The following is an 18,934-nucleotide window of genomic DNA, read 5'->3' as shown; positions in this document are numbered from 1 at the left end:
GCTTTTGATATTGTGAACACTGCACTGTATGTAGAATTTATGGTTTTGTGGCAGACCTCACTAACACGAATCAGCACCAAACAGGGAGTAAGGAATTATTATTTCTACAAATTTATTGCAGGCATGAAAGAAAAACAAAACATTATTTCCTGTTTAAGAAACACTTATTTCTTTTGCATTCACATGTGATTGTATAAATAGAAGTCCATGAAGTGCTACAGAAAGTAAATTATACCTATTACTCCTTAAGCCACATTGATACATCCTTGAAGCACAGTAGTATGGACTAAAAGATACTTCTCCAACAACTCATTATTCATGGATCATTGACATGATAGACCCTAATAGCTCCCTCAAAGACATTACAGTGTACTATATAAATGCAAGCCTTTAATCCATGGATCATTGGCATGATAAAATGCAACATTCTTCTGAAACCCTTGCAGTCTATCAAGTGAATGCATATGATTAGAGATCCTTAATTTGTACATTATTGCCACAATTGATCATTACACTTCCTTTGGGGCTGCTATGGTCTATCCCATTAACATATATTTAGTGAGTGCTAATCGGTAGATTATTGATACAAACCTTTCTGTCTGTTAAGAGATCTTTCACAGTTGAGGCATCACCCTTTTAAAGAACTTTATATACTGTTATTTATTCTTTAGTTCAGTGACATCTTTTTCTTTCTTTCTTTTGCTACATTATCAACTGCTTCCACAAGCAGTCAAGTTCTTGTGTTCAAATGACATTTTATGTTCACAGTAAAAAAAACGGATTTTCACCTTTTACTTCTATAGCATGTCACAAAATTACATGTGAAAAAAATTGGCATGGTTTAAAAATCATGTAGTGGTTGTGAAAGTGTTTGTGAAAAAAAAAACAAACTGTTGCACTTCTATGCATTATGCATACAGGTAATGAGTGCTTTTAAATAGACTTTCTCACAGTTTCCTCTATTAAAATTCCTAAAGTTATCAAACCAGACCCTATGGATTTGTAGTCCTGAGATTAACTTTTTAATGTTTAACTATTAGAAAAGTTCATATTGTAACCCAGTGGCATTCAACTATTTCTAGTCTTTTAGTCATAAAATGACTAAATCTCACCTCATAAAACCCCATAGCTTACATTCTTGACTATTCATGGTAGTATTGTAATGATAGGTGGTAGAAGTTGGAAACTGATGGACTGAAGAGCAACTCACAGCCCTCACAGAGTTCATCTCCCAGGCTCTTAGGTAGCAAAAGGACAGAATCCAAGGTTACTACGTTGCTCAGATTCCCACTTGGGTTGTAGCTGCAAGGAGCTGACTCCTGACCTCCAAGTAAAAAACTTGCCTTCCAGTTTCAGCAAATCACCGTTTTTCAAACAACAACAACAACAACAAAACCTCACAAACTTGCTTTACTAGAAAATTCCTCATGAGCTGTTGTTCCTCTTGCTTAATTCTGGAAAACCGTGGTTTGGATGAACTCTTAGCGGGGGTCAATAGACATCTGTCTAGTGACTGCAGAAACTCCATTTTCATTATTTTTAATTTCTTTTTTAGTCTCAGTGGTTGCTAAGAAAAACTTGGAATGTGAACTGACTGCACTGGCTTTACTTACAGCTGCTTGAAGACATAAAAGAAGAACAGCAGATGGTGAAGCAGCAGCAGTTACTAAAGCTCAACTTCAGTAAGAAATCCACTTGCTCACACACTTGCGGAAACAGGCATGGTTCTCATTTTTCCATTGTCGGGTGAAGGGCTGGCTAAAGGAGAAATCTGCATGAGTTACAGATGTACAAAGGGACAGAATAGAGATGGTTGTAGCAGCAATAGCAGGGAACAAGATCAGAAGGAAAGTTTACTCATCCTTCCCTATCTCGTCACTAGTTTCAGAAGCATGGATATAGGCTGCTAGCAGCCAGGGTATCTGGTTTCTAATCTGAGAAGTTCTTATGTAGTTTAAAACTGCAGATATATATATTTTTTTCACCTAAGATTTTGTATTTTTTTAAGATAAGACTATTGTACTTTTGACTTTGTAAAGCTTGCATCCTTTCACAATGAAAAGCTGCCATATAAATTCTGTTGCAGTGTGTTGTAAGATATGGGAATTCCCTTAGTCTTTTTTTTTTTATCCTTCTATAAACAAAAAGATAGCAAAATCAATTTAAACTGGATTGGTCCAATAAATAGAGTGTGAAAAAAAAAAACAAAAAACAAAAAAAAACACAACAGTTCAGCTAAGAGCAAATATGTTTTTTCAGCTAAGAGCATGTATTTTCAAGAACTGTGACAGCCTCTCACTGCCACAGTAGTAGGTAGTTTAGGCTACAGCTCTGACTTATGTTAAAATGATCACAATCTGAGGTGATAACCTCAGCAAGTTATTTTATTTCCCTTCCCTCTGTGCTTCTCTTATATTAAGAGAAAATCTTAATGTTCCATTGATTTTGGGGAATGTAAACAAATTATTTTAACTAATGTGCTACTATTTGCCTCACTGCAGTGCTTAGCATAACTCCTCAAAATTACTTTCCGGTGTGCAGTTCCTCATTAGAATTGCTCTGAAGGCAAATCTGTTGTGAGAGGTTTCCACCACAGTCTTTTGCCTCAGTGCAGATTTCTGTCCTCTCAAAGGTTTTTATTCAACTGTTTGTATGCCTGTGCACTACAGAACAGTAGTGGGAGAGGAGCTTATTTGTGCAGTGGTGAGAGCAGTACCTGTAGAATGGCTTTGTTAAGAAAAGATTCATAATGTCAGATATCATATTCATATCAGCAGTATTGAATGAAGTATTTCAACTGTATTGTTGCATATGTTCTTGCTCCATGTTTTGTACTGCATGTGTCTGAACATCACAGGTGATGAAAACTGCTCTACTGGCTCTTTCAGAAACAGATATATATACAAAGCATGTTAAAAGTTGATATTTGTTTTCCTTCTTCCAAATTATGCCTTTCATGGACTACAGGAGATTTCTGTGAATGAGATCATAATAAGAATCAATACTTAAAGAGCAGCCCAGAATTTCTCTTTAAATTATGGCAGAGCTGTTGCTACATTAACTGCTCTCATGAAGTTGCTTAATGACATCTTGTTAGTGATTTAAGATAATGAGATGATGAGGGCAAAATTCATTGACCTTTCAAAGCTTTTGATTCACTAAATGACACTCTTAGATAAGCTAATTAAATTTTGCTTCTTCTGTTGGAATGGTGGCTTGGTTCTGATCTTATTTGATTAAGAGGAAGAATCAGTGGTTGCTGCATGCTATCATTCTGATTTATTACTACAACTATTGAAAGGTGCCTTAGGGCTCAAGGACTGATTTACTTCTTTTTATTTAGTACTAAATTATCTTTGAGATATTTGTGATAAGGCTTCAATTCACTTACATGCTATTTGGCAATACTACTTTGTATGACAGTCATAATAACTCTGCCTTAATATTCTTGCTTCCAAAATGACTGTAATAGTAACATTTGGAAAGATAAACTTGAGATAATGATAAAAGACTAACTTCATCTTAGTTTCCCAGGAGACTTGTCAAAGGGAAGGAGATATTCAACTAACAGCAAGGCTGTAACAAATTATCAGAGTAAGCATGATTAGTCAGAATATTTTACTCATGGCATTCATAGATAAGTGCTTCAAGATAAAACTATGCAGTCCCTCAATATAGTAAAATCCTCACTTAAGCATTTATATCTAAGCATTTGAACAGATTCAGTTTTGTTTCTTTCATCCTATTACTGGAAATCTGGTTATGTTAATGAGATGAACCATTCACCAGAAGAAAAGTGGGTGCTAAAGTTAATGAAGAAAATGACAAGAAGTATAAACTCTTCTACAAGGCAAATTTACAAGATAAAATCTTCCTGATTTGATGAGGATTTAATTGCTATCTACTTTATGATAACTTAGTTAGCCAACTCATGTATCATTATTTTAGTCAGGTTATTGTACAAAGTACCATATCTCAGAGTGTTTGAAATATTTTACCAAACTAAGTACATTAGATCCATTCACTTAACTTCATGTCTCCAATTCACTAAAGTCTGATACCAGGACCCGCAGTCTGTTTTTTACTTAAAATTATGTTGACAGCTTATTATTAATACATCTTGCCTTAATTTGTATCAGTTAGATTTAAATCTTTTTCTTTCTTTCTTTCTTTTTTTTTTTTTTTTTTTAAATTTTCTGTTACATTCTGCTTAAACTGGGATACTGCCAAAATGATCTCTAGTTGGTCGGGTGATTCCAAGGATATTGGTGCTGCATTAGCATTCTTCTAGTACTCTGGAATTTCCCTGGAATTTCCCAGGTTTGCTATTAAAAATGAAGTTCCATAAATCAGCAGGGTTTCTGGAAACCCACAGAACCCCACTTTCATTAAGAAGCGCCAGCACTTCCAGACTTTCCACTGCAGTTAGGGTTTGGAACCTGGAATTCTCTCAGAGGTTTTTGGGATCCTCATCTGCACCTAGGCCATAAGCACGCTGATCCCAATCATCTGATTCTGAAGCAGACTCTGTAGGAATAATACTGTCAAAACAAAGGGAATTATGCTTGTTTATAGTTGTTAATGGACCTTGGTTTTGAGTGGTGAGACAGCTGAGATCTTTCTGAAGAGAGTTTGTCTGTGAAGTTGCAAAAGAGCAGAAGGCTACTAAGATACAAAGGAATCATGAAGATCTATGAATGGGATATAAAGAATGAAATGCTCACAGGGGTGCACATAAGACACAGTAACATTTTGCAGTAAATCAGCAGACTTCTGTGGCAAAGATATGAAAGTCATTTATATGCAAGATCAGAGAAGACAAGCTGATGTAGAAAGACTATGTGTGTTAAAATAAACAATGTGGAGGCTCATTATTCTTTCCAGAAAGAAAGACCCCTCCGTCCCTTAGACTGCTGTTCCTATTGTTGTGTAAAGTTTGATTTTGATTGATCTTGTTTTTGTACTTTGTCTTTTTGTAAACAAATAACGGTTTTGTACTGAGAAGCTTCAAGTAAAATGTACCTTAATATGTGCAGGTCTCTGTGCTTATACTGTTAATGTACTTTCTGAAATACAATTTATAAAATTAAAATTGTGTTCTATTGATAGTAACCTGACTAAGATGCATTCAAAACTGCATTTTCATTTCATAAATATAGGTAGATGTGGAATATAGGTAAGCGTAGTTTCTGAAGAAATCACATGGAGTGCTGAACACTATTTTGAAGGTATTTTGATGATTCAAAAGTTTTTTGCTTTTTTTTTTGTTTGTTTGTTTGTTTGTTTGTTTTTGTTTTTTAATCAGGGAATGTAAAATTTTGCCATTTAAGACATAAATTCTTTGCTCCATATTTAAATACCAAAAGGACTGTTTCTAGTTTCAGAGTATCTTAATGATTCCAGTGAATTTAGTGGGTCTGTTTTCACTACTTTCTAGATACTTACTGATGGAATACTGAGTTATATTAATATTGTTATGTCAGTGCCAGCTATCAGTTGCAAACTCTGGAATTTGAGTTTCTGCATAGTTAATGTTTTTGACTGATCCTTGACATGGTTGTCCATGTCTGTCTGTACTCTCCAGAATATATCTCTGACAAAGATTTGGATTTGGACAGAGAGCTAATGTGCCATTTAACGTACTCCCAATATGGACACCTTGTTTAAGAGAGCAAATAGACCAATATCTGGCAGATTTATAGAAATAGTTCATAGGCAGAGTGTTCATTCACTAGGCAAAACTGTGAAAGGAGCATTTTTTTGTGTAAAGTCATGTCTGCTTTTTTCTCCAACTTTCTCTTTTCCCGTTTCCAATTTCATTTCCCAGTCATGCAGAACAATGTGGTATAACCCAAAAAGGAGAATAAGTAAAATGATAAAGGGCAGCATACACTGCAGCATGCAAAATGAAGTCTGCTAGTAGTGCTGAATGCTAATGAGTAATTATTTGGTCTCACCCCAATCAGTCTTGATCGGATAATTAATTCAGGGGCTGAACATATGACCTGAACTTCTGAAGGCAATTGCTGAATGTTTTTTTTTTGTTGTTTTTTTTTTCAATGTGTGAACAAGTGGTTCACAAAATGCATTCATTTTATAACAAAATTAGTTCTTTTCACCTCTGTATTTCAAAAGATAAATACAATAATGTACACTTACAAAAATCTATAAATGTAGGCTGATAATATTTGGACACAATCAGCCTTTATTCAAGATCAATACTTGGTCTGTTTCATCAGATTATAAGCACCTTAAACCAAATAGTTGTTTAGAACCTGCTTATCTTCAACACCCACCACAAAGTCTCTGTCTGTTAACATAAACTTAGACAAAAACTTAAAATGAAATTCAAACAGATAAATTAGATCTGCAACTTCAGCTTATCTAACTTTCATAAAGTAGATTCTTATCACATGTTGAAAAATAAATGAGTGTTGAACTGCGCATTTCTGAAAGAATTATAACTTGTTCTTTTTTTTTTCCTCTTGACATGAAATTTTATTTAAGAATAATTCCTGTGAAGCAATGATCAATAAGGGATACTGGGAAAAGAGGAGAGATTTTGCTTCCTTTGAATATTTTTACTTTTTAAATACAGATATATGTGGAATATACACAAATGTTGTCTCTGAAGAAATCACATTCTTCTCTGAGGAAATAACATAGGTATGCTACCTGAAGAGCTGAATGAGTCAGTGCTACCTTGAAGAAAGATATTATGTGGTGTTTCTTGCAAAATTTAGCATTTTAAAGTTTAACCTTCTGGATTCTGGTTCCGGTATCAAGAAGATCAAGACCTTGTTTTCTCCTCCTTCTTGGATAGCCATGAATTCAGGAAGTAAGTCTGAAAAATTTTCCACTGGAAACCCTTGACCTGAAGAAATTAATACTTACATGGAGTAGTTAGTCCAGATCCTGGATTTGAAGTTACTAACCTTGTTCCTGTGGTGCTTTGAATTTGGGGGAAGGAGTCTACTCTGAATGAGGAAATATATTTGGGAAATGAGGGAAGAAGAAAGATCTTTAACATGATCACAAACAATTCCAAACATCAGAAAACTCCTTGTAATTTTAATTATATCAAAGATGATCTCATTTTCAATGAAAATGGCCTTATCTTTAGATGGGTACTAACAATAATCAGTAAGACAGGTTTGTGTATTAGTTGTAAGAAGAGAGAAATGGAAAATTATGATACTCCAGATTTGATCTTTATGACACAAGGACATTATAGAGCATGAATATTCAGAAATTCACTATTTCAGAATCAAAAGAAAAATGGAAAAGCATTCAAAGGAAAAACATGAACATTGGAAATATAAGTTAAAATGGATGACCAGTCACTGACATAACAGACTGTCCAGATGAAAAGCAGTATCTTATGTACAGGAGAACACCTTGTAAAAACTGAGGACAACATTTCTGGACAGCTCTGGAGTAATAACAATAGAAGATAACTGGCAAAACTTTGAACTGAGACTCTAATACATCAATCCAAAAGTCCTCTTGATCCAACATCCTGTCTCAAATACTTTCCACATTCATATGCTGAAGGAATAATGTAAGAACAGGTTTAGAGTGGTTCTTTTGTCCTTTAACCTCCCAGCTTCCTGGAACATTCTGAGGCAGATTGTTTGTCATTCATTGCATTTTACAGCTACTGATGAACCTGATGTCCATAACTTTTCACAGTCCTTTCTTTAAATCTACTTACATTTTTGGCTTCCATTAACATAGATCTTGTTACTTTCTGAAGCAGCAAGTTACTGACACGTGAAGTAAAACTGTATTCCTCTGTAAACAGTGGGGCTTGGAAAATAAGACATATGTTCTCAAGTTTCATACACTAGTTGGGCAAAGAGGCAGCCAGACTGATCTCTAGTAGGTCTGGATAATGATAATGACGATGGGATGTGCTATGGGTTGCACCAAATCTGTGTATGAGATGGCTGTTGTATTACCATTTATATAACACATCTGAGGGAGTATTTTTTTTTTTTCTCTTCAGTGACCGTTTAGCAGCAGATTTTTTTGTATGTGTGTTTCTATTTTTAATAAGGATCTTAATAATTTAGCTATTGCAACCAACGTAACAACATCTACCCCATATTTTTATGTTCACCTTTATTTTTTTTATTTTTTTTTAATAAAGGAAAGTTGTTATGGGATGTTCCAATTTGAGGAGGTTCTTTCACAGTTTTGGGGGGAAATAGGCACTTCATCATTTTAGATAAGAAGTATTTATGTTAACTTTGTTAACACTAGTTGGAGCCCAGCAAATCTACTGCAAGCGGAAATAAGATTTTGGACAGATTAAATTTGATTTTATTTTTTCTGCTTCCTAAGATAGAAAAGTCAAAGACATTTTTTAAATATTCAGAAGTATTTCATAATCCAAATGGATGGAATGAGACTTGATAAGGTAAAATTGAGGGTTTTTTTATGTGTATTTTTGCAGAACACATGTGACTACTTATTATCACTTCCAAAGACTGTACCTATGTATGGAAAAACATGAAACTGGTGGACATGGTCATGCTAAGGAAAATGATTATAGGATAAAGTTGGAAACAATTGGATTTGTAGAGGACTGTCAATGCAGATCATGCAATAGCCTTGGTATAGACGAGATGTAAAAACCATGCTCTATGCCACAGCTGAGTGTGGGGGTGAAGTTCCCTATCTTGGGGCACTCATGACCTCAGGATAAACCACTGTTGTTCTTTTGCCTTTGTACAAGTGAGTTAAGATGAACAGGTACTCCCTGCCCATTCCTGGAATAACTGCTTTCTGGGTTGTGTCCTGATCTGAGAGGTACCAGAACTATCCAACCTGGGTAGTAGTAGGAAAATTCAAGAATTACCCCATCTTAATTGTGACCAGAATGGAAAGTTTTCTGACTAAAGCCATATATTTCTCTGTCTTTTAAATAATGGTTGTAAGCAAAGATCTCCATGAGCTCTCAAGGACCACAGGAGGCTGTGATGACAGTTGGCTAACATACCAATATTTTCACTATTGCCGAACAGTGCTTACACTAAGTTAAAACTTTTCAGCTTCATATACTTCCCTGTCAGCAAGGAGGCTGGAGATTCAGCCAATCTGAGTTCCAAACTGGCTGAAAGGATACTCCATATTATATGGAAATTCAGTAACAACATCAAGCGGAGTGGTGCAGTTAATACAGTAGGAGAGGATGCCATCCAAGGGGGCTTGGACAAGTTAGAAAAGTGACCCATGAGAAGCTAATTAGATTCAACAAGGTTAAGTGAAAGGTAGGAGCAATCCCATGTATGTGTACAGACTGGGAAAAGAACTCAAGAGCAGTCCTACAGAGAGGGACTTGAGAGTTTTGGTAGATGAAAAGCCTGAAGTGAACCAACAGCATATGCTTGCAGCCCTGAATAAAAACTCTATCCTGTGCTGTACAAAAAGAAGAATGGCCAGCAGAATGAGGGAGGTGATTGTCCCCTTCTGCTCTGCTGTCATGAGTCCCCATTTGGACTGCCTTCAGACGTGGGGCCCCCAGCACAAGAAGGATGTGGAGCTGTTGGAGCAGATCCAGAGGGTGGCCATGAAGATGATCAGAAGGCTGGAGCACCTCTCCTGTGAAGAAAGACTGAGAGAGCTGGACAGGTTCAGCCTGGATAAGACTTCATGGAGATATCATATTGTCCTTCTAGTACTTAAAAGGTGCTTATTAATGGGAGGGAGACTGACTTTTTATATGAACAGTTAGTGATAGAGGAAGTGGGAGTGGTTTTAAACTAAAAGAGGGGAGATTTAAGTCAGATAATAGGGAAAATTCTTTACTGTAAAAGTGGTGAAGATCTGGCACAGGGTGCCTGCAGGAGCTGTGGACATCCCATCTCTGCAGGCATTCAAAATCTGGTCAGATGTGCCCCTGAGCAGCCTGATCCAAACTGGGGTTGGAACTCCTTGCAAGGGGGTTGGAACTTGATGAATGGCGGTGCAGTGTTTAGCTGCCTGCTGGTTTAAAAAACAGCACTTGTATTCTGATTCCTGCAATGATTATTTTAAAACTGTTATTCATGAAATCAAAAGAACAATAACACTCAATCTGAAGTATAAACTACTTCAGTTAGAAAAGTGCAGTTAATTTGATCAATAACTGAAGAACAGACATGTCTCTATATGGTTTACTCTGGAGCATCCTTTCAATAGTATTAATAAATTAAAAGGATAACACAAAAGTATGCAATATATATTTGAATCTTTATTGGTATTATTCATCACCCAGATCATATGTGAAGTGAAGAAATGATTTTTTTCTGGCTTGGAATAGAAGGCTTTACTAATGAAGTCCTTGATTTGCCTTGCAAAAAACACAAGCCTATTTCTGTCAAAGCTAAGCAGCAGTGTTGCACAATGAGGAATAAAGTAAGGAAGGAGAATGGGAAGAAGCTATTATTCTTTCCTGAACATACAGTGGGGTTAAAAGCATTTCTATGGGTCACAGATAACTGCTCAAGAAACTGCCTCAGAGATTGGTAGTTTACCTTATTTGCTGGCTGAAACCACATACCAATTTCTGTCTGATCTTCAGTTTGTTCATTCTTTCCTTTCACCTCTTTCAAGTTCTGTTAATTCCCAAGGAATACCATGTTTAAGAAAATGTTGTGGATGGTGGCCAAGAAGAATTCTTTCTGTGGACTTTCCAGAATCTAATAAAGCTTTTGTATCACCAGTTGAATAAGGTTGAATACAACCACATAGTATCCAAACTACTCTAACTAGGAAAGCACATACTTTAAGTAGAATCTCATACAATGGAGATTTTAGTGCCTTAGAAGTGTCACATGCAGAGTGTCAATGGTTTACTTTTGGCCCATGATTTGGCCCAGTTCTGTGACTAGCGGGGTGGAGGGATCCTTAGATCTGCTCCTCCAGAAATGGGAAACAGGGGACCCCGAATAATTAAAAATGGTACCAACAATCTGAGGAGAAACAAACTAATTTACTAAATATGGTACTGGAATGCAAGATAACACATTATAATACAATATAATTAGAATTGAAGCTAATAAATCAAATATAATGAGAGAAAGAGAGTCCGAAAGGTGGAAAAGCCTCCATAACTCTGAGGTGAGATGCACAGTCAGATTGAGCAGCAGGGAGGAGAGCTAAGAAAGGGAAGGTCTAGTGATCTTGCCAGTGGTTATATCTCCTCTCTGAACACAAAGTCTTCTCTTCTGGACAGGTGCCCAGAACTGGAGCATTAGCACTTTAACTCCCAGTGCATTACATGATGTTATGATGTGGAGTACCGAGAACCAAAAATCATAAAACCATGACACACAGTAATCTCACTCAGACATTACAAGGCACATAGTATGACTAGAAGTAGTTACTCTCAGCGATAGGACACATCATGAAGGTAGGCTTCCCTGTATCAGCCTTGTACAACTCATCTTCATGGCCTTTGTACCCTTTTCTAAAATCAAAATCAAATGTCAGTGGTCATGATATTGCAGAGGGCTTAGTAATGTTTTGGGCTCAATTCTGAAGACTCTGTGGCCAGCTTGTGCTGACACTTAAACGCAATGACAAACATCTGAAAAATCCATCACTGGTGTATTGAGGCCCAAGTCAAATTGCTAGTGTTTGGCTTTGAATTAGTGAGCTTGTACAAAACTACCTTCTTTTTGAAACATCACAGTGAGCTACTTGTTTAGGATATCTAGGGAGTAGCAACCTCAATTGTGGAAACACAGGAAGTCTTTTGGGAGGTCAAAAGTGTCTGAACACAGAGAGCAATCAGAATGAATCACTCAGGTTTTATATTATCCAAAGCTTTCTATTGGTGTTACCTAGAATACTTCATAAAAATTAAGTTAAGAAACAGATATGAGAAGTAAATGCTCAGCTTTTGAGCCCTACCATATATAATTCAGTTCCTTGTCACTTAGAAACAACTACAACAATGGTTTCCTTGTTTTGTGTCTGAATACCTGTTGCAGCTCTGTTTTCATCACCATTCTATATGTGGAGGCTTCATATCAACATTCTCTAATTCTATAGTTTGACGTGATTCCTTTGTTTGCTTAACTAGAATTACTTTAACTTGAATCTTACAATCAATAAATCAGTATAATCAGTAAAATCAGTACTGGTAACTATGTCTACTTTGAAAGTCACTGCTGTAAGTTCAAAGATGCTAAATACAACTAGAGAAAATATTTCCACCTCTTTGTACATCTTCTTCTTTTGATATAGAATCAAAACTGATTTATTTTTTTCCTATAAAATTCATATGGGGAAATTACTTGTCCCAGTTTAAAGATTGGACTACACATAGAAGGCTGATAAGCTGAACTTCCCATAATTCTGATGACTCAAAATATTTGATCTCACATGGTAAAGAACTTGTAGTCTTAAATTCAGTGTCCTAGCAGTGAATTTTCTAGCCATGGCCCTTTTGAATATGCTATCACAGGAATGAGAAAGAGCGTGACTACTAAAGCTTCATAAAAATAAAAACAAAACAAAACAATTTCTTTTTCTTGAAAATGAAGATTCTGGGGTGCAAAAACTTTTAGAAGAATTTTCTAATATCCAATCTTGAGTTTTGTCAACCTCTGCAATGTATTCTGCCTTTAAATACCCAGAGTGTAAAAGTAGAAGTATTTTCCTGAGATAAACGCAAATTTAAGTCATTAATTTAAGTCAAGTATGACTAATTTTTGTTCTGACTTCCACTTTTTATGAGTATCCCAAACAGTGGATTATGAATTCTGACTTAAGGAATTAAACTTCACACTTAGAGTATTTAAATAATATTTTCTGTGGAAGAGCATGGTGGTTGTAGTGTATCTTTACAATGTAATAGAATGACACATAATGTCTCTTTTCTTCCCATACTCAGTGCTAGTAGAAATGTTCATTTAGCTTTTCCACCATCTTGAACAAACTGTTAGTCTCCAATCTGTTAGTCCAAGAGATCTTTCTCTTCCTTTCCATTCCTCTGGAGTTTATTTTGATCCTTACTAGGATCAAGAAAACAAGAAAACATTATTCACCCATTTCTAGTTATGCTATAGTTGTACTGTTCTCTGTAGCATGTACTGAAGCTGAAAAATCTTTTAGTAACTGTAGACAGAAAGTAATGGATTCATTATTAAGCTCCTTGGTAAGGCGACCAGGTTTTTTATTCTTTTAATGTTATTTGCTTTATTTTCATGCTGTATTGCTCTTTTGATCTTCTCAGCAGCCAATATGTACATAATGTGTTCTGAATTTGCTATGCTAGTTGAGGTAAAATGAAGGCTGAACTGGAAAAGCCTCAAAAATAGGATTTCTACAGAAAAAAACAAAACAAAACAAAACAACAACAAAACAAAACAAAACAAAACAACAACAACATCAGCAACAACAAAAAGTGTCATGGTTTTATGATTTTGGTATTATCAGTATTCCACATCATAACATGTAATGCACTGGGGGTTTGACTGTGGATGCTCAAGTTCCAGGTGCCTGTCTGGAGGAGAACAACAACTACAGTCCCCAGGGGGCTTTGCAGTCAGTGAGGAGATGTAACTCCCAGCAAGGTCACCTCATGTTCTCTTCTTCGCCTGCTCTTCTTTGCCTGCGCTTCTCTGTCTGCTCTTCTCCTTCTGCTTTTCTTCATCGGTTCAACTGTACTGCATTTCTCACCTCAGTGTTGTGGTGAGGCCTATCCACCTTTCACACACACTCTCTCTTTCTCATTATATTTTGCTGATACTATATTTAGTAAATTAATTTCTTTCACCTCAGATCGTTGCCACTGTTTTCAAGTATTTTGGGGTCCCCTGTTTCCCTTTTTCAGAGGCGCGGATCTGCAGATCCCTCTGCCCCACTAGTCATGGAAACGGGATAAACCAGCCCATAAACCGTTGACACAACGACAACAACAAACCCTAAGTTATTATGAACGGATATTCAGCATAGAAACTGTTGAATCCAGCTCAGCTCAGCTCAGCTCAGTTCAGCTGGGTTGTCACCTCTCAGGTTATTTATCAGTGTACATGTATTCTTCTGGGTTGTCACATCTCAGATCATTAATGAAAGTACATCTGCTCAACTAGATCGCCATAAACCCAGATTATTCACTATTGAATAAGTGCTCTCATCTGGATTTTCACCCCTTCGATCATTTATACAGAATCAGAGAAACAGAATTTTTTAGGCTATAAGGAATTTCTTGAGATCATCTGGTTCAATGCCCATGCTCAAGCAGGTTCAGCTACAATACGAGGATGCCCAGAGCCATGACCACTCAGGTTTTGAAGATATCAGAGGACGGAGATTCCACAGCCTCTCTGGGCAACCTGTCCTTGTGTTTGATCCACTAAAAACATGCTATCTTGTGTTCAGAATGAACTAAACATATTTTAATTTTTATCCTTTGCCTTTTGTCCTACCATGGGACAGTACTGAGAAGAGACCAGTTCCCTCGCTTTTATTCCCCCTCATCAGGTGTGTTCCTATTTCTCCCAGATCCAGAATCACAGAAACACTCAAGCTTGCTTTAAAAAGGGTGGTCATACCATACTTGAGAGGCAAATATAGCTGAAAGAAGACTTACTAGATTTGAATAGGGCTCCACTCATAAGTCTTGTCATATTTGAATGAATTTGCATTTGTCTACATCCATTGTTCTGCTGATACGTGACACAGATGATCCACGCCTTGATAATTAAGATGTATATTCATACTTATAATCATTAACAAGAAACACGGCTATTGGCAGAGAGTTTTGTTTTAACTGTACTTATCTTCACCATGTTGTACTTCACAATTAATGTAAGCTCAGTAGCTAGTGTTGAATCATTTTGATCCATTGCCCTAAGTAGCTTAACAATGAGACATGCTGACATGAAAAAGTATCAGATCTCTACTGAAGATGTAAAGTGTTTAGAATTACTTTTCATTCAGAAATAACATATCATTTTATAAGAGGACTTGTGGAGCAGAAATAACATGATGGAGAATAAGACAAGCGTCTTTGAAGGTCATACACTGTCAAAGTCAACAAATTCAATCACCATCTCCAGAAGCAAGAGCTTTAGAAATATAAACACTACAGATTTTTCTCAGAACCCATGTTATGTAACTCCAATCTTGAAAAAACTTTCCCATCTAAATGTATCTCTTCAGACTTTTCAGTCATGTTATGATATCTCCTGTTTCAAAATGTTTAAATTAAGCAAGCTTCAGATTAATACATAGTCAACCTGAGGAAGAAATATGTCTTTTGCACCATTAATCTACTACTTTAGAAAGTCAGGACAAAATCTTTTTCTACATATATCATATTTCTTCATTCTTTGCCCAAAATTAAAGCTTTAGTAACAATTGATGGAAGATTGTGAAAATTTACGGGTTTCATTACGTGATGTCTTTTGTTATATAGATAAATAAAATATAAGGATTTATATTTAATATATATTTATATATTAAAATGGTATATACTGATATTACAATTGTTATAAAAAGTTTACAACAATTTTCTTTCAATAAAAAAAAGGAGATACATGTTTCAATGCAATGATTTTCTCACTAGCAGTGGTCTAAAATTATTTTTCACATACTAAACTTATCAGCAAGCATTTCCATTTAACTAATGGCTCACACCACAGCTCCAATTCTTTTAACTAAAATGTCAATGTCAGCATAACTTCCTCTTCGACACAATGCAAGCAGAAGAAATCAATTGTGGAAGGGTCAATGGGAAAAATGGGGAGTAAACAACAGGTCTGAGGGAAAAACATTCCTAGTGAATGAACCTCTAGTTCACTCTGGTGGACTTGATGCAATTTATGTCAGTCATATCCTATGGTGCATCAAGCACAGCATTGTTAGCCAGTTGAGGGAAGTGAATCTCCTGCTCTACACTGCAATGATGCAGCACCACCTTGAGTACTGTGTACAGTTTTGGGCATCACAGTACAAAAAGGACATTAAAATATTAGAGAGTGTCCAAAGGAGTACCACAAAGATGGTGAGGGATCTAGAGGAGAAGAAATGAGGAGTGGATGATGTCCCTTATTTTTTTAGTCCTGAGAAAAGGAGGCTGAGGGTAGGCCTCATGGTGGCTGCATCTTCTCAAAGGGAGTAGAGGGACAGGCATTGAGCTCTATTCTCTGGTGACAGAGACAGGACCCAAGAGAACAGCATGGAGATGTATAAGGGGAAGGTCAGGTTGGGGGTTAGGTTCCATGCCCCTCACCAGAAGGTGGTGGGCATGGAACAGGCTCTCCGGGGCAGTGGTTATAACTCCGAACTTGTTGGAGTTCAAGAAATTTTTGGACAACACTCTCAGACTTAAGTTCTGATGTTTTGATGGTCCTGTGTGGAGCCAAGAGTTGGAGATGATGATCCTTATGGGTCCCTTCCCACTCAAGATATTCTATGATTTTCTGATAATTCTGCAAGCTGTGGCACATTAAAAAGTGAAGGAAAAGTCTTAATATGTTTATTAAAAAGCATTTTTCATTGGATTTCCACACATAAAAGATCAGTAACAGGCCTTGTTGATATTTTTGAACTTTAAAATCTCCAGTAAGGCTTTAACTATTGAATTAGACCCCAAAAAATTAATTGCCCATCTCAACTTTAATGTGCCTGAACAAAAATACAGAACCATTATTTTAAAAAATTTTCTATAATGAAGCAAATACAGAACACAGGAAATAAAAGGCTGAGGCACAATAATTAAGTGCTTGGCATGCAAATGTTGCTTTGATGGGCAAACCAGAAAATGTGAAATAAATAAATAAACAACATGTCCCATGAAAGTATTCATACTTTATGTTAGTCCAAAATAATTTTTATTTGGGACTGCATCTGTGTATTTTTTTTTTTTTCCTAAAGAATTTTAGCACTTACTTCTCTGAATTAGTTTCCTTTATACTCTACAGGGGTGCTACCACTGATTAAAGAATCTAATCTTTGCCAGATTCTTCAATCAACCTCTAAGAGTGTAATGGTTCTATGTTAGTTTACCTGCCCAAGGAGTAATGGGGAAAAAAAGCACAGGCTGCTAATCAAAGCTTTAGAATTCACCTTCAAGGTGACTATGCCAGAATAGCGTTAAGGTCATTGTAAACGAAACAATTGATGGATGAGAAGTAATAACATAGACAAGCTTTAGTTTCAAATATCAGAATAACTCAAAATGTCCACGCTTTAATTACTTTTGTCAAAACACGTATTACAGAAGCAATCACCTTACATTGACATTTTGAAATGTCATGAAAAATTGAAAGCTCAAATACCTTTTCTTAAATGGTATAATACCTTTACATTGTTGAGTGCTATGTTTCTAAGATGGCCACTGAAAATTTATCGTAAGTGTTTCTTAGCACAATTTAATTTTGCTCTGCTTTATTAAATATTTATATTCAGAGGAAGAAAATGAAGAAGACTTTTTAAAAGTTTTAAAACTACTTTTTTAAAAAAAGTACAATAAAACTGAAAATGTGGTAAAAATCTCTGTATTAGAATGTATGATTTAGTTCTAAAGCCTGATTTTTTCGTATGTATGCATTTTAATTTTCATAGTAGTACAGTTGTTCAGTACTTAACATTTGTGCTATGACATCAACCTGAGTTTTATGCAGTGATTTTCTATAGTTCTCCAAGGCTCTATAGTAACTTCCGTGTACGTCATCCAGAAGAAATTAATGTTCCTCAGAAAATAATTTAGAGCTTACAGAACAGTTACATCATCACCTTAAGCAAGTCTACAAATAGAGACAAAAATGACAAGATGTGAGGAAGAGGAAAATACAGCTCCTTGTTTACTCCATGATCTTCTGACTTCCAAGATTATATTTATACTTTGGAAAGACACAAAATAAAACTCCTGTTGCCATTATACCAGAGCTGAGATGTTATGCGATGATTTTATTGTTTTTATTTTATATTTTATATTTTATATTTATTTATACATTATTTATACATATATTATATATACATATATTCATATATTATTTATATATATTATTTCATTTTATATTTTTTATATTTTATATTTTATTTTATTTTATTTTATTTTATTTTATTTTATTTTATTTTATTTTATTTTATTTTATTTTATTTTATTTTTTGCTATTGTTAAGGACATTACCAGCCACGTAGCTTTTTAAAAAGATTCTGCACATAATCACTGAAGTGAAATACAATATTTATAATTGAAAAGATGATGATAAAGTATCCCCTTAGATTTTTTCTCTATGATTTTTTTTCTATTCTACGATTCTATGATTTTTTGAGGAATCGTGTACTCATTAGATGATAAGTAAAAAGAAATCATGAATAAGAAACCACGTAAAAAGTAAAAAACAGAGAGTAGGAATTGATTATTATCATTCAACACAGTGAAGATTAGCATATCAGGAGCTCCTAAACAGTACTGATAAGGAATTTCAACGGTCCTCTAACAACAAAGTCTGCTGAACACTGGATATCTGTACTGAAAAAAATATCTGGGGACACAACAATATTTTTTGGTGGACAATAGAGTTATCCCAGAAAAATGAGACAGAATTACAGAATCACAGAATGGCCAGAGTTGGAAGGGACCTCAAGGATCATGAATCTCCAACCCCCCTGCCACATGCAGGGCCACCAACCTTCCCACCTAATGCTAGACCAGGCTGCCCAGGGCCCCATCCAATCTGGCCTTGAACACCTCCAGGGACGGGGCATCCACAACCTCTCTGGGCAACCTGTTCCATCACCTCACCACTCTCTCTGTAAAGAATTTCCCCCTGACATCCAACCTAAATCTCCCCTCCCTCAACTTAAAACCATTTCCCCTCGTCCTGCAGTTATCTACCCTTTCAAAGAATTGATTCCCCTCCTGTTTGTAGGCTCCCTTTAGGTACTGAAAGGCTGCAATGAGATCACCCTGCAGCCTTCTTTTCTC

This window comes from Phasianus colchicus, chromosome 1 (genome assembly GCF_987193195.1).
Source record: "Phasianus colchicus chromosome 1, bPhaCol1.hap1.1, whole genome shotgun sequence".
NCBI classification, from domain to species: domain Eukaryota; kingdom Metazoa; phylum Chordata; class Aves; order Galliformes; family Phasianidae; genus Phasianus; species Phasianus colchicus.
The sequence above is the reverse complement of the archived record's forward strand: the minus strand, read 5'-3'. Positions refer to the sequence as shown.